This window comes from Arachis hypogaea, chromosome 10 (genome assembly GCF_003086295.3).
Source record: "Arachis hypogaea cultivar Tifrunner chromosome 10, arahy.Tifrunner.gnm2.J5K5, whole genome shotgun sequence".
NCBI classification, from domain to species: domain Eukaryota; kingdom Viridiplantae; phylum Streptophyta; class Magnoliopsida; order Fabales; family Fabaceae; genus Arachis; species Arachis hypogaea.
In genome coordinates, this window is record NC_092045.1 from 9,795,526 (window position 1) to 9,812,418 (window position 16,893).

Sequence of the window (16,893 nt, forward strand, 5' to 3'; positions counted from 1 at the left end):
TTAAATTAAAACTGCCGTCGAAGAAATATGACGGTAACATTCATTCAATTAAATAAAAAATAAAGCCGTGATTGGATAAAATCTGATAGTAATGTGTCGCAAAATCATAAAACGTGGCACCAAAGTTACCGTAAAAAATTATCCGACAGTAAACATCAAGATGTTTTCTATGCCTTTATATTAAAATCCGTTGCTAATTTTGCCGCAAATTATCATCAAAAAAGTAAATTTGACGATAAATAATTACCAGCGAAGTGTTTACCGTCGAATTGTTTTGGATGTAAAATCTGTAATAAATTTATCGGCAAATTTTAGTCGTTAATTCGCTGGTAAATTCAATGGTACTAAACGAATTTTTTATATTTTCTTAATGGCATGGTAAATCAAAAACAAATATCTGTTGTGCATATACGACCTAAGATTAAATAGCTAATATATACTAACAAAACCCTTATGAATTATATTGTTTGGAAATTCAGAATCAAACTTAGTTATTGATGAACCCTGTCTAAGTTTGAGGAGAGGGACGTATTAAAGGTATTGATATAAATAACACTCTTAATTAGTTAGTACAACTATATATAGAAAGGTGTTATATTCTTTCACACTAAGAATCAAATAATTCAATTCTCATTACTCTTCAAACTCTCTGTATCTCTCTCAATTAGATTAGCTAATAAATAGAAAATATTTTGTTTTTAATAGAGATAAATAACCATGTGCGTTTAATGCACATTTATGTTTTTAGTGAATATCTATCCTCTTGTTTTTCTATAACGGGTTTATTTTAAGGTTAGAAATTACATTCTAATTAAGAAACACCATAAAATATAATAATCTATAATGTATGGACATTGATACGAATACAGGATATGAAACGATACAGAACACGCGGACACAAATTTTAAAATCTTATAAAATGCGGGGACAAGACATATATATAAAATATAAAGTATCTTTTAGATAAATAACAAAAGCATTTTAATTTTTTATTGATATTAAATATAAAATAATTTTTTAACAATTTTTAATATTTTTTTAATTATATAAAATATTTAAAATATTTTTTGTTTTAATAAATAATAATATATATTATTTCTAAACTCATTTCAATAATACATGTTAAGAATAAGGTTACGTTGGACACGCTGATATGTAATGATATTTAGGTATGTCTAAGTGTGTCCGAAGAAAATTTTTTTATTTTTTATTTTTTATTTGGGCACGACAAACACGTGTGACGGAGGAGTGTCGATAAGTGTCGTGTCCGAAATATGTTTGATATGCGGACACAGCAACTCAGCAAAGTGTCTATGCTTCATAGCTAATAATGGAATGTTACACCAAAATTTATTCAATATTTAAAAAAATAGCCAAAACGGGGACTTGTAATTTCTATGATTATTAAATGCGCAAGATTTTTTTTTCCTCTTGAAATAAACATAGAAATATATTGTTCTCAAGTTATTATATCTAAGAAAAAGTTTGCAGACCTAAATGTAGGGTGGCAAATGGGCCTAAACCTACTAGGTTGGTCTGCGTAACTCGTCAAAAAAGACGGGTCGAGCTGAAAATCTGAAACTATCAAAATTAAAAGGCCCACCTAACCCGCACCACTTAAACCATGAGCTTTGGCGAGGTGGGGTAGACTTCCCCGGCGGGTCCCAATGCTTTTTTTGGCCAGGGACGTTTTTGCAAAAAACTTGGTTTATGATTATGTTTATTACATATTTATAATTATAAAGACTTTTATGTTTGTGAATTTAGAAATTTTAATGTTTTTTATATCTTTAGAAATTATAAATTTATCGAAATTATTGTGAAATTATATACATTATTTAACATTTAATGGTAAAAGAAAGAGAGAGATTTGGCGGGCCAAGCCCGCCAGCCCGTCGTTAAGCAAGGAGGGGGAAGGTTTTAGGACTGTCTCCTTAGGCGGCGTAGGGCGTGCCAACCCGCCAGAGGGCGGCAGGCTTTCGGCAGGGCAGGCTTCCCCGTTTGCCACCCCAACCTAAAAGCAAACTTTCACTTATGTTCTTTTTATTTTAAGTCATATATAGTTTGTTTTTTTAACTACTCTGAGTTGGTTGATCAATTAGCTCACTCGTTCTCTTAAACAAGTATCGAAAATTTGAATCTTGTCTTATGTATGCAACAATTTATTAACCAATAGCAAACCTTTAAATGAAGTTCAGATCTACAATAAATTATTCGTTATTCTACCAGCCTAAAAAATATCGTGTGAAATCAAAATAATATATAGTTTGTTTTTTATAGGTTTAATTACCTGTCGATCCCTATAATTTTACTGAATTTTCAATTAGATCCCTATATATATTTTTTTTCAATTAGATCCCTATACCATATCAGATTTTGTAACTAAGTCTCTACCGTGACAAAAATGTTGAAATTAACGGAATATTCTATAAATTATACAGAATATTCAGTCAAGTATTAGGCATATTCATTTTGTTTAACAGAATATTATGTTAAATTCTACTATTTATGTCATGGAAGGGACTTAATTACAAAATTTGATATGGTATAGGGACTCTAAAAAGAAAAGTATAAGAACCTAATTGAAAATTCAATAAAACTATAGGGACCGATAGAATAGTTAAACCTTTTTTCTATAATAGATATTTACCTTTTATTTAAAACATATTTATTAAATGATATTTATATCAGATATAAATTATACAAAGAATCTTGGCTATAGATAAAAATTTTGTAATACAATAATATTGGCTATTGGTGGAATTTACTTGTTCGTGTGGGCAGTAACGTTTTATAACTAATGCAGAATTTTTTGTACCGATTATGCTAGGTATCCAAAAAACACTATACAATATAAAATTATTACTAATGAATCATAGTCTCTTGATAAGATCGTGGATAACACACATTGTACACTGGCACCTTTTTTCTCTTTCTAATCATTTGTGATCAATAATTTCCTTTCAAACTCAGTTTCAGTTTCTCCAAATCACATCCCAAAAACTCCTCCATCCCAATCTCCCTCATTAAACATGCAAATTCTTTACAAACAAGTAGAACCCAAAAAACTCAAAACATTAAACCTAGAAAAACATCCGAAATTCTGCCAATCCTATTCTAATAAAAAACTCAGAAAAAGGGAGAACCAAAAAATCAGAGAAAAGAATTCCGATAAATCCAAATCGTTGATTGCTGCTCTTCACAGAAAACCCTAACCCCCTGTTTTGCGTTACAGAATTATTGCCATGGCTAATAAGAGTTCATTCAACATGAAACACCCTATTGGTTTGTTTAATATCCCTCTCATATATTCTTCCTTTGCTGCTTATTTAATTTTCCTTATCATTTGTTTCTTTCAATTTTGATTTCCTAGTTCATCTTTTTGATTTATTCAAACCTAGGGTGGGGTTTCACCTTTTGATTTTAACTTTTAATTAATTTTAAAATTGTGCTTCCAAGCAAACTGAGATGAAGAATATAAGGGAGAAGTGGTATTTGCTTTCATGGAGTCGCTATATTGTTGATAGATGCAAAGATGACTATTTTAACGATTTGCATTTCTATTTTGATGCTAATGAAGCATAAGTAAATACAAATTAGAGAATTTAGAATAAGTACGCATAAGTAATGAAGCATAAGTAACGAAGAATAAGTAAAAATAAATTAATAAAACTAGGAGTACTCATTAATTTCGTTGTGGTATGCTGCACAATTAAATATACACATGGTTTGTACAAGTTTTGGAAAAAGTTTCAATAGAGATGTTATGCTAGTTAGATTTTCGGATGTTATATGTGTAAATTTATGGAAGTTGGGTTAATAAGTGTGTGTGTGTGTTTTGCTCATGAATAGGTATTCCTAAACAAGCATGCAGAATGGCTCGTACCAGGAAATAAACTAAATAAGCTAAATTAACTTGAGGTTTTGTACATTAATAATAAATATTAATATTGAATTTCTCCTCAATTGTCACTATGTGATTATTATGATAGTCTATGTAGTAAACAGTGGACTTTAGGTGCTCGCCATATTACGTGGCTTCAATTATGAAGTATTTAAGTTCAGAAGCAATCAGAGAGAAATGAGGGAGGTAGAGAACATGGGCTTTTGCTGGCTAAGATATGTATGTAAATGAGCTGTCAACCAAGATATAATGGTGGTCTTAGCATCATCATACAGACATTATGAGAAGTCATTGATTGTCGGCACCAGAAAAATCCCGATAACGATTGAATTCAATGCACAGTGTTTCGTCTACCGAACAATGGTAAGTAAACCCTCCAAGAAAATAGGAACAAAACCAAAAATAAAATTTTATCACATTAATCTCATTAAATATATGCTTTATGTGAAATTAACTAATAAAGATTTGCGCGATGACTCTTTTTTCTGTTTGGCAGGGGCGAGATTCAAGAAATCAAAAATACTATAAGAGAACCAAATTTTTTAGATCTTAATGGGAAAGACACATGAACAATTGAAAAATGATGTTACCATATGCTCCATGGAGACCGATGACAGTAGAATTATTTTCTGGAGATATTTTATCATGCTAGTATTGAAGTATTTTTTCTTTCCCTTGCCAAAGGCTACCATTTCAGACATACATATATGTGTTGTGATTTATGTATCGAACCTAAGGTAGATCTATTGGGCCAGGTATATTTACGATGAGCTCATTGTGGGGGTTGAGAGGTTGGGAAGAAGACAGTGGATGGTTGTATATTTGCAGTGCTGGTGAGCCGTAGATCCCTAATCTTTGAACTGTTGTCTGTTAGTTTATTATATATTTTGATGATAATAACTGCTATAACTTTCAGATAATATATCTCCATGCTAATAAGAAAGGAGATCTAGAAAAATACAATGAGAGAGAACCGTGGATTAGAGACTGGACGCTTGCAGATCTAAAAACGATGGATGAAGAGGAAAGCATGTGGCATTCAGTGAGGCATATAATAAATATACAATTTTTTAATAGTGATAATTGTGAAAGATATGTTCGCATGATCACCTCTTTTATGCTCCGCCGAAGATAAAGATTATATTTTGTTCACTGTAGGGTCTTCTAAAATTTATTGGGATGAAGTCTGCTCCATCAGAAAAGCGCAATCAAGTATCAAAGTGAGGATGCATTAGGGGGAATACAAGGTGTAAGAAGAGGACATGTAAGGAAACACCCACTGGGGATGAGACTATGACCGACACACCTGCTGGACATGCATTAGCTGATAATTTTGATTAAGGTCCTTTAGAGAAAAGGCAAGTTAATGATTTTCTAGCATTAATACAAGTTCGAATGGCTAATATTCTTCTTTTATATGCAGAATACGTACGTGTTTCTCTTTGTTTTTTTTTTAATTTGGATGTTATGTATACCTAACACAGGATGTTATCTGTGTAACTTTATGCATGTTAAATGTTTGAAATTGCGGGTGTTACTCTCCTCCTTTACTTTAGTCTACACCAAAAAGCTTTGGAAAAACTTTCGAATTAAAATCCTGAATACATTTGAGAGTAGTAACTTTACTTTATCAGATTAGAATTGCATTAGGTCTTTTTTTATCTCCCATTTTTAGTCAACCTCAAATTAATTTAAACAAAAAGCGCAGTAAAGATACCAAGAAAGGATGCGTTGTGCGGAATACAAGGTGTAAGAAAAATACATATAAGAAAACTCTCACGGGAGATGAGACTATGCCCGACACACCTATTTAAAAGGTAGTACATGATAATTTTAATGAAGGACCATAAGAGAAAAGGCAGGTTAATTGCATTTAGTCTTAATACGAATTCAATAGCTAATATTCTTCCTTATGATTTGCATTTAAAGAAAATTGTTTAATACTGAATTGATACGAAATATTGATATTTATAGTTAAAATAGTACTTTTTACTTCTAATTTTTTCCTAAGCTTTGGGTGTTATGTGTATTCAACAAATGATGTTATCTGTTTAACCTTATGAATGTTATTCTTCCGCTTTTACTTTAAATACACGCTAGCACCGTTTTAGAAAGACAAGCTACCTAATAAACTAAAGTATAAAACACATGCACGAGAACATGCAATAGGGACTAACTTAAAAAGAATTAAGTGCTAATTAATAGGGGTGTTCAAAACCGATCAAGACCGAACTAAACTGATGGACCGAACCGAAAAACCAAAAACCGAAATAACCGAAAACCAAAAAACCAAAAAAAAACTTGTTTTGCTGTTTTTTGTGCGGTTGGGTTCGGTTTTCGGTTTTGACTTTGAAAACCCTAACCGAACCGAACCGAATCGGTTAGGAAAAAACCCTAAACATTACTAACCCCACCCCCCCACTAGACCCCCACCCCCCAAACGTAACTGTGCGTGAGTGTGTGAGGCTGTGAGCGTCTAACCCTAACACCCAAATCCCCATCACTCTCTCTTCTCCAAATCTCCACACCTGCTGACCTGCGCACCCAGCCACACCTGCCTGCGGCACCCACCACCGCGAAGCCTTCGGCCCGTCGCACATCAGGCCAAGACGAAGCCTTCCTCTTCGCGAAGACGCGGACAGAGCAGAGTAATGGTCCAACACAAAGCCTTCCTCCCGTCGCACATCAGTCAAGCACGCCACCACCCACTGACTCGACACGGCAGCAAAGCACCACGCCATTGCCGTTGAGACGCTACCACCCACACCCAGCAGCGTTTCTGGGTTCTGGACTTCTGGCCACGATCATCAGTTCAACCCAGCACCTCCCAGTCTCCCACTCAGCCTTCTTCCCAAGTCAATATGGAGCCCGAGCCACTGATTCAGGTAATGTATTGTTTACCATTTGCTGTTTACTGGTAATTCTGTTCATATATTGGAAATGTCCTACTTATATATCCTTTTATCATTTATATCTGCTATTTGGATTTTCTCATTAGTGTTGATTTGTTGCTACTTGCTGTTGATCTGTTGATTTGTTGCTAAGTTTTGTTGATTTATAGCCTTTTTTCCACGTTAATACTTACAGATAAATGCATTATTGATTTGTTGCTACTTGCTATTGCTGGCTTGCTGTTTAATGGTTCATTTTATTGTTGTTTAATGGTTCAATATATTGGAAATGTCCTGCTTGCTGCCTTGGTAGTTGCTGTTTAGTGGTTCATTTTGTTGTTGTTTATTGGTTCCTTATATTGGAAATGTCCTACTTGCTGCCTTGCTGGTTTCTTATTAAAGGTTCATTACTTCATTTTATTGATGTTTAGTGGTTTATTTTATTGTTGTTTAATGGTTCATTATATTGGAAATGTTCTGCTTGCTGCCTTGCTGCCTTGGTTTAGTATTCTCTCTTCTAATTTTTGCTGGCTGGCTGCTACTACTATTAACTATTTTTTTATATTTTAATTGTTATTGATTTTAATTTGTTAATTAATCATTATTATTGCTGCTGCTACTGTTAACTGTTATTGTTAATTGTCTATTCTTATTATTGCTACTGCTAATTGATTTTAATCTGAATTTGTTAATCTGTTAATTAAAAAGTGGAGACTCCAAATGTGATTTTGGTGGAATTTGTGTGGTTCTAATGAATTGGTGGTGTGATGAGGTTGATAATAAATAGTCGCTGTTATTGTGAAAATTTCCACTGGTGGAATAATTCTAAATCTGTTTTTAAAACCTTCAAATATGGTGCAAAGGGTACAATGAACATGAAGTATTATGTGATTTATGATGAATTCTGATATGACAATGACTATGATGCTGGAATATTATTGGAACAAGTCACACTCTTATCTTCAACTTTTCAATTATACTAGATGTTGATGAGCGGATAATTTATACGCTTTTTGGCATTGTTTTTAGGTAGTTTTTAGTAAATTCAAGCTACTTTTAGGGATGTTTTCATTAGTTTTTATGTTAATTCACATTTCTGGACTTTAGTATGAGTTTGTGTGTTTTTTCTGTAATTTCAGGTAATTTCTGGCTGAAATTGAGGGACTTGAGCAAAACTCTGAAAAAGGCTGACAAAAGGACTGCTGATGCTGTTGGAATCTGACCTCCCTGCACTCGAAATGAATTTTCTGGAGCTACAGAACTCCAAATGGCGCGCTCTCAACGGCGTTGGAAAGTGGACATCCAGAGCTTTCCATCAATATATAATAGTCCATACTTTGTTTGGAAATTGACGATGTAACTTGGCGTTGAACGCCAAGTACATGCTGCTGTCTGGAGTTAAATGCCAGAAACACGTCATGATCTGGAGTTGAACGCCCAAAACACGTTATAACTTGGCGTTCAACTCCAAGAAAAGCCTCAGCTCGTGGATAGATCAAGATCAGCCCAAACATACACCAAGTGGGCCCCGAAAGTGGATTTATACATCAATTACTTACTCTTGTAAACCCTAGTAGCTAGTTTAGTATAAATAAGACTTTTTACTAGTGTATTAGTCATCTTTTTGCCATTCGGTCTTTTGATCATTCAGGGGGCTGGCCATTCGGCCATGCTTGAACCTTTCACTTATGTATTTTCAACGGTGGAGTTTCTGCACACCATAGATTAAGGGTGTGGAGCTCTGCTGTACCTCAAGTTTCAATACAATTACTATTATTTTCTATTCAATTCTCTTTTATTCTTATTCCAAGATATACGTTGCACTTCAACTTGATGAATGTGATGATCCGTGACACTCATCATCATTCTCACCTATGAACGTGTGTGACTGCTTCTACCTTAAGCCGGGCGCATATCTCTTAGATTCTCCAACAGAATCTTCGTGGTATAAGCTAGATAGATGGCGGCATTCATGGGGATCCGGAAAGTCTAACCTTGTCTGTGGTATTTCGAGTAGGATCCCGGGAATCCGAAAAGTCTAACCTTGTCTGTGGTATTCCAAGTAGGATTCCGGTATTGAATGACTGTGACAAGCTTCAAACTCCTGAAGGCTGGGCGTTAGTGACAGACGCAAAAGAATCAATGGATTCTACTCCAACCTGATTGAGAACCGACAGATGATTAGCCGTGCTGTGACAGAGCATTTGGACCATTTTCACTGAAAGGATGGGATGTAGCCATCAACAAGGGTGATGCCTCTAGACGATTAGCCGTGCAGTGACAGCGCATAGGACCATTTTCCCGAGAGGATGAAAAGTAGCCATTGATGATGGTGATGCCCTACATACAGCTTGCCATGGAAAGGAGTAAGAAGGATTGGATGAATGTAATAAGAAAGTAGAGATTCGAAAGGAGCACAGTATCTCCATACGCCTATCTGAAATCCCCACTATTGATCTACATAAGTGTTTCTATCCTTTTTTTTATTTTATTTATCTTTTAATTATCTAATCCAATTATATTTGACCCTATGAATCCACTTAACTGAGATTTACAAGGTGACCATAGCTTGCTTCATACCAACAATCTCTGTGGGATCGACCCTTACTCACGTAAGGTATTACTTGGATGACCCAGTACACTTGGTGGTTAAGTTGAACGGAGTTGTGTCCAAACATAGTTGAAAAAGCAATGAAATTTACAAAATACAATAACAAAGGAATCACAATTTCGTCCACCAAGTTTTTGGCGCCGTTGCTGGGGATTGTTCTAGTATGGACAACTGACGGTTCATCTTGTTGCTCAGATTAGGTAATTTTCTTTTCAAAAATCTTTTTCAAAATTTTTCTTTTCTTTTTCGTTTTTCCAAACTTTATTTTCGAAAAAATTAATAAAAATCCAAAAAAAAAAATAAAATCATAAAAATAAAAAATATTTTGTGTTTCTTGTTTGAGTCTTGAGTCAATTTTTAAGTTTGGTGTCAATTGCATGCTTTAAAAATTTTTCTTGCATTTTTCGAAAAATACATGCATTCATAGTGTTCTTCATGATCTTCAAGTTGTTCTTGACAAGTCTTCTTGTTTGATCTTGATGATTTCTTGTTATGTGTTATTTGTTATTTTTCATGTGCATTTTTCGTTTATTAGAGTCCATGCATTAAAGATTTCTAAGTTTGGTGTCTTGCATGTTTTCTTTGCATCAAAAATTTTTCAAAAATATGTTCTTGATGTTCATCATGATCTTCAAAGTGTTCTTGGTCTTCATTTTGACATTCATAGTGTTCTTGCATGCATTAAGTGTTTTGATCCAAAATTTTCATGTTTTGGGTCATTTTTGTGTTTTTCTCTCTCATGATTAAAAATTCAAAAAAAAATATCTTTTCCTTATTTTTCTCATAATTTTCGAAAATTTGAGTTGACTTAGTCAAAAATTTTCAAAATTAGTTGTTTCTTACAAGTCAAGTCAAATTTTCAATTTTAAAAATCTTATCTTTTCAAAATCTTTTTCAACAATTATATCTTTTTCATTTTTTCTATTTTTTGAAAATTTCAAAAATCTTTTTCAAAATTTTTTCAAAATCTTTTTCTTATCTTTATATCATATTTTCGAAAATTCACTAACAATTAATGTGATTGATTCAAAAATTTGAAGTTTGTTACTTTCTTGTTAAGAAAGGTTCAATCTTTAAGTTCTAGAATCTTATCTTTTAGTTTCTTGTTAGTAATTAATTTTAATTTAAAAATTAAATCTTTTTCAAACATATCTTATCATATCTTTTATATATTATCTTTTTCAAAATTTTATCTTTTTCAAAAATTTGATTTCAAAATATCTTATCTAACTTCTTATCTTCTTATCTTTTCAAATTTGATTTTAATATCTTTTTCAACTAACTCTTTGACTTTGTGTTTGTTTCTTATCTTTTTCAAAACCACCTAACTACTTTTCCCTCTCTAATTTTCGAAAATATCTCATATCTTTTTCAAAAATTCTTTTTGTTTTAAAGTTTAATTTTAATTATATCTTATCTTTAATTTTTGAAAATCACCAACCACTTTTTCAAAATTATTTTCGAAATTCTCTATCTCTTTTCTTATTCTATTTAATTATTTATTTACTAACACTTCTCTTCACCTCTCTTCATCTAAAAATCCGAACCCAATCTATCCCTTGTGTTTGGATTCTTCACTTTTCTTTCTTTTACCCCCTTTCTTCTTCTACTAACATAAAGGAATCTCTACACTGTGACATAGAGGATTCCTCTTTCTTTTCTTGTTTTCGTCTCTTTCATATGAGCAGGAACAAGAAAAAAGGCACTCTTGTTGAAATTGATCCAGAACCTGAAAGGACTCTGAAGAGAAAATTAAGAGAAGCTAAGTTACAACAATCTAAAGGTAACCTTTCAGAAACATTAGAACAAGAGAAGGAGATGGCAGCCGAAAATAATAATAATGCAAGGAGAATGCTTGGTGACTTCACAAAGCCAACGTCCAAATTTGATGGAAGAAGCATCTCCATTCCTGCCATTGGAGCAAATAATTTTGAGCTGAAACCTCAGCTAGTTGCCTTAATGCAACAAAACTGCAAGTTTTATGGACTTCCATCTGAAGATCCTTACCAGTTTTTAACTGAGTTCTTGCAGATTTGTGAGACTGTAAAGACGAATGGAGTTGATCCTGAAGTCTACAGACTCATGCTTTTCCCTTTTGCTGTAAGAGACAGAGCTAGAATATGGTTGGATTCACAACCCAAGGATAGCCTGGACTCCTGGGATAAGCTGGTCACTGCCTTCTTGGATAAATTCTTTCCTCCTCAAAAGCTAAGCAAGCTGAGAGTGGATGTTCAGACCTTCAAGCAAAAAGATGGTGAATCCCTCTATGAAGCTTGGGAAAGATACAAGCAGCTGACCAAAGGTGTCCATCTGACATGTTTTCAGAATGGACCATATTGGATATATTCTATTATGGTCTATCTGAATTTTCGAAAATGTCATTGGACCATTCTGCAGGTGGATCTATCCACCTAAAGAAAACGCCTGAAGAGGCTCAAGAACTCATTGATATGGTTGCAAACAACCAATTCATGTACACTTCTGAGAGGAATTCCGTGAATAATGGGATACTTCAGAAGAAAGGAGTTCTTGAAATTGATGCTCTGAATGCCATATTGGCTCAGAATAAAGTGTTGACTTAACAGGTCAACATGATCTCTCAAAATCTGAATGGATGGCAACATGCATCCAACAGTACTAAAGAGGCAGCTTCTGAAGAAGCTTATAATCCTGAGAACCCTGCCATGGCAGAGGTTAATTACATGGGTGACCCTTATGGAAACACCTATAACTCATCATGGAGAAATCATCCAAATTTCTCATGGAAGGATCAACAAAAGCCTCAACAAGGCTTTAACAATGGTGGACGCAATAGGCTGAGCAATGGCAAGCCTTTTCCATCATCTTCTCAGCAACAGACAGAGAATTCTGAACAAAACACTTCTAATTTAGCCAATCTAGTCTCTGATCTGTCAAAGGCCACTTTCAGTTTCATGAGTGAAACAAGATCCTTCATCAGAAATCTGGAGGCACAAGTGGGCCAGCTGAGTAAGAAAATCATTGAAACTCCTCCCAGTATTCTCCCAAGCAATATAGAAAAAAATCCAAAAGGAGAGTGCAAGGCCATTGATTTAATCAATATGGCTGAATGCACAAGGGAGGAGGAGGACGAAAATCCTAGTGAGGAGGACCTCCTGGGACGTCCCTCAAGCAAGAAGGAGTTTCCTATTAAGAATCCACAGGAATCTGAGGCTCATATAGAGACCATAGAGATTCCATTAAATCTCCTTCTGTCATTCATGAGCTCTGAAGACTATTCTTCCTCTGAAGAGGATGAAGATGTGACTGGAGAGCAAGTTGCTCAATATTTAGGAGCCATCATGAAGCTGAATGCCAAGTTGTTTGGTAATGAGACTTGGGAAAGTGAACCTCCCTTGCTCATTAGTGAACTGGATACCTGGATTCAGCAAATTTTACCTCAAAAGAAACAAGATCCTAGCAAGTTTTTGATACCTTGTACCATAGGCACCATGACCTTTGCGAAAGCTCTGTGTGATCTGGGGTCAGGGATAAATCTTATGCCACTCTCTGTAATAGAGAAGCAGGGGATCATTGAGGTACAACCTGCCTTGTTCTCATTATAATTGGCAGACAAGTCAGTAAGACAACCTTATGGATTAGTAGAGGACGTGTTAGTAAAGGTTGAAGGCCTTTACATCCCTGCTGATTTCATAATCTTAGACACTAGGAAGGAAGAGGATGAATGCATCATCCTTGGAAGACCTTTCCTAGCCACAGCAAGAGCTGTGATAGATGTCAACAGAGGTGAACTAGTCCTTCAATTGAATGGGGACTACCTTGTGTTTAAGGCACATGGCCATCCCTCTGTGACAAAAGAGAGTAAGCATGAAGAGCTTCTCTCAGTTCAGAGTCAAGAAGAGCCCTCACAGTCAAACTCTAAGTTTGGTATTGTGAGGCCACAACCAAACTCTAAGTTTGGTGTTAAGACCCCACATCCAAACTCTAACTCTAAGTTTAGATGTGGGACTATACAACATTGACCTGATCACCTTTGTGGCTCCATGAGAGCCACTGTCAAGCTATTGACATTAAAGAAGCGCTTGTTGGGAGGCAACCCAATTTTATTCATCTAATTTTTATCTTATTTTATTTTATTGTTATTTTGTGTTTTATTAGGTACATGATCATGAGGAGTCATGAAAAAAATATAAGAATTAAAAACAGGATCAAAAACAGCAGAAGAAAAACCACACCCTGGAGGACGCACAGGCTGGCGTTCAACGCCAGAACAGAGCATGAATCTGGCGCTGAACGCCAGAAACAAGCAACATTCTAGCGCTGAACGCCAGGAATGTGCCTAGAGAAAAAGTTGGCGTTGAACGCCAGTAACAAGCATGAAACTGGCGTTCAACGCCAGAAACATGTTACATGTGGGCGTTGAACGCCCAGAATGTGCATCACTCGGCGTTTAAACGCCAGAATGGTGTGCAATGGCATTTTACATGCCTATTTGGTGCAGGGATGGAATTCCTTGACACCTCAGGATCTGTGGACCCCACAGGATCACCTCAGAATCTGTGGACCCCACAGGATCCCCACCTAACATATTCCCACCTTACCTCCTAATCCTATTTTACTCTTCCCCATAAACCCCACCGACCTTCAAAAATTCAAAAACATTTTCCCACCATTCCCACCCTATATGGCCGAAACTTCACTCTCCCCTCTCCCTATATATACCCTTCCATTCTACTTCATTTTCACACAACACAACCAACTCCTCTCCCCCTTGGCCGAACCTACACTTTCCCTCTCCTCCATATTCTCTTCTTCTTCTTCTTCTTCTCTTCTTTCTTCTCTTGCTCGAGGACGAGCAATATTTTAAGTTTGGTGTGGTCAAAGCATAATCTTTTTTTTGTTTTTCATTACCATCAATGGCACCTAAGGCCGGAGAATCCTCTAGAAAAGGAAAAGGGAAGGCAAAAGCTTCCACCTCCGAGTCATGGGAGATGGAAAGATTCATCTCCAAGAGCCATCAAGACCACTTCTATGATGTTGTGGCAAAGAAGAAGGTGATCCCTGAGGTCCCTTTCAAGCTCAAGAAAAATGAGTATCCGGAGATCCGACATGAGATCCGAAGAAGAGGTTAGGATGTCCTAACCAACCCCATGCAACAAGTCGGAATCTTAATGGTTCAAGAGTTCTATGCTAATGCATGGATCACTAGGAACCATGATCAAAGTATGAACCCGAATCCAAAGAATTATCTCACAATGGTTCGGCGGAAATACTTAGATTTTAGTCCGGAAAATGTGAGGTTGGCTTTTCACTTGCCCATGATGCAAGGAGATGAACGCCCCTACACTAGAAGGGTCAACTTTAATCAAAGGTTGGACCAAGTCCTAATGGACATATGTGTGGAAGGAGCTCAATGGAAAAGAGACTCCAAAGGCAAGCCAGTTCAACTAAGAAGACTGGACCTCAAGCCTGTGGCTAGAGGATGGTTGGAGTTCATTCAACGCTCCATCATTCCCACTAGCAACCGATCTGAAGTTACTGTGGATCGGGCCATCATGATTCATAGCATCATGATTGGAGAGGAAGTATAAGTTCATGCGGTCATCTCCAATGAAATCTACAAAATAGCCGACAAGCCCTCCACCATGGCAAGGCTAGCTTTTCCTCACCTTATTTGCCATCTATGTTACTCAGCTGGAGTTATCATAGAAGGAGACATCTCCATTGAAGAGGATAAGCCCATCACCAAGAAGAGGATGGAGCAAGCAAGAGAGACCCTTCACGGTTCTCAAGAGATGCATGAGGAAGCTCATCATCAAGAAATCCCTGAGATGCCTCAAGGGATGCACTTTCCTCCCCACAACTATTGGGAACAACTCAACACTTCCTTAGAAGATTTGAGCTACAATGTTGAACAATTAAGGGTGGAACATCATGAGCACTCCATCATTCTCCATGAAATAAGAGAAGATCAAAGAGCAATGAGGGAGGAGCAACAAAGGCAAGGAAGGGACATAGAAGAGCTTAAGGACATTGTTGGTCCTTCAAGAAGAAGACGCCACTAAGGTGGATTCATTCCTTGTTCTTATTTCTTTCTGCTTTTCGGTTTTTATGTTGTGTTTATCTATGTTTTGTGTCTTTATTTCATGATCATTAGTATGTAGTAACTATGTCTTAAAGCTATGAATAAATTCCATTAATCCTTCACCTCTCTTAAATGAAAAATGTTTTAATTCAAAAGAACAAGAAGTACATGAATTTCGAATTTATCCTTGGATTTAGTTTAATTATATTGATGTGGTGACAATACTTTTTGTTTTCTGAATGAATGCTTAAACAGTGCATATTTTTTATCTTGTTGTTTATGAATGTAAAACTGTTGGCTCTTGAAAGAATGATGAACAAAGAAAAATGTTATTGATGATCTGAAAAATCATGAAATTGATTCTTGAGGCAAGAAAAAGCAGTGAATAGCAAAAGCTTGCGGGAAAAAAATGGCGAAAAAAATAGAAAGAAAAAGAAAAAGCAAGCAGAAAAAGCCAATAGCCCTTAAAACCAAAAGGCAAGGGTAAAAAAGGATCCAAGGCTTTGAGCATCAATGGATAGGAGGGCCCAAGGAAATAAAATCCAGGCCTAAGCGGCTAAATCAAGCTGTCCCTAACCATGTGCTTGTGTCATGAAGGCCCAAGTGAAAAGCTTGAGACTGAGTTGTTAAAGTCGTGATCCAAAGCAAAAAGAGTGTGCTTAAGAGCTCTGGACACCTCTAACTGGGGACTCTAGCAAAGCTGAGTCACAATCTGAAAAGGTTCACCCTGTCATGTGTCTGTGGCATTTATGTATCCGGTGGTAATACTGGAAAACAAAATGCTTAGGGCCACGGCCAAGACTCATAAGTAGCTGTGTTCAAGAATCAACATGCTTAACTAGGAAAGTCAATAACACTATCCAAAATTCTAAGTTCCTAGAGAAGCCAATCATTCTAAACTTCAAAGGAAAATGTGGGATGCCAAAACTGTTCAGAAGCAAAAAGCTACAAGTCCCGCTCATCTAATTAGAATTAATATTCATTGATATTTTGGAATTTATAGTATATTCTCTTCTTTTTATCCTATTTAATTTTCAGTTTCTTGGGAACAAGCAACAATTTAAGTTTGGTGTTGTGATGAGCGGATAATTTATATGCTTTTTGGCATTGTTTTTAGGTAGTTTTTAGTAAGTTCAAGCTACTTTTAGGGATGTTTTCATTAGTTTTTATGTTAAATTCACATTTCTGGACTTTACTATGAGTTTGTGTGTTTTTTCTGTAATTTCAGGTAATTTCTTGCTGAAATTGAGGGACTTGAGCAAAACTCTGAAAAAGGCTGACAAAAGGACTGCTGATGCTGTTGGAATCTGACCTCCCTGCACTCGAAATGGATTTTCTGGAGCTACAGAACTCCAAATGGCGCTCTCTCAACTGCGTTGGAAGGTAGACATCCAGAGCTTTCCAGCAATATATAATAGTCCAT

At 35.7% G+C, this 16,893-nt stretch overlaps 1 long non-coding RNA gene across 2 annotated transcripts; it reads left to right on the plus strand.

Moving 5' to 3' along the window:
- Positions 1-2,885: 2,885 nt before the first annotated feature.
- On the plus strand, positions 2,886-5,429 carry LOC112715111 (uncharacterized). 2 transcript variants are annotated; one of them, XR_011866429.1, is made up of 6 exons: positions 2,886-3,285; positions 3,853-4,267; positions 4,401-4,563; positions 4,660-4,737; positions 4,821-4,951; positions 5,063-5,429. It is a non-coding gene; the product is annotated as an uncharacterized lncRNA (long non-coding RNA). The 2 variants fall into 2 exon arrangements; XR_003159469.2 differs by lacking the exon at positions 2,886-3,285 and having other exon boundaries at positions 3,784-4,267; positions 4,821-4,946.
- The last annotated feature ends 11,464 nt before the right edge of the window (positions 5,430-16,893 follow it).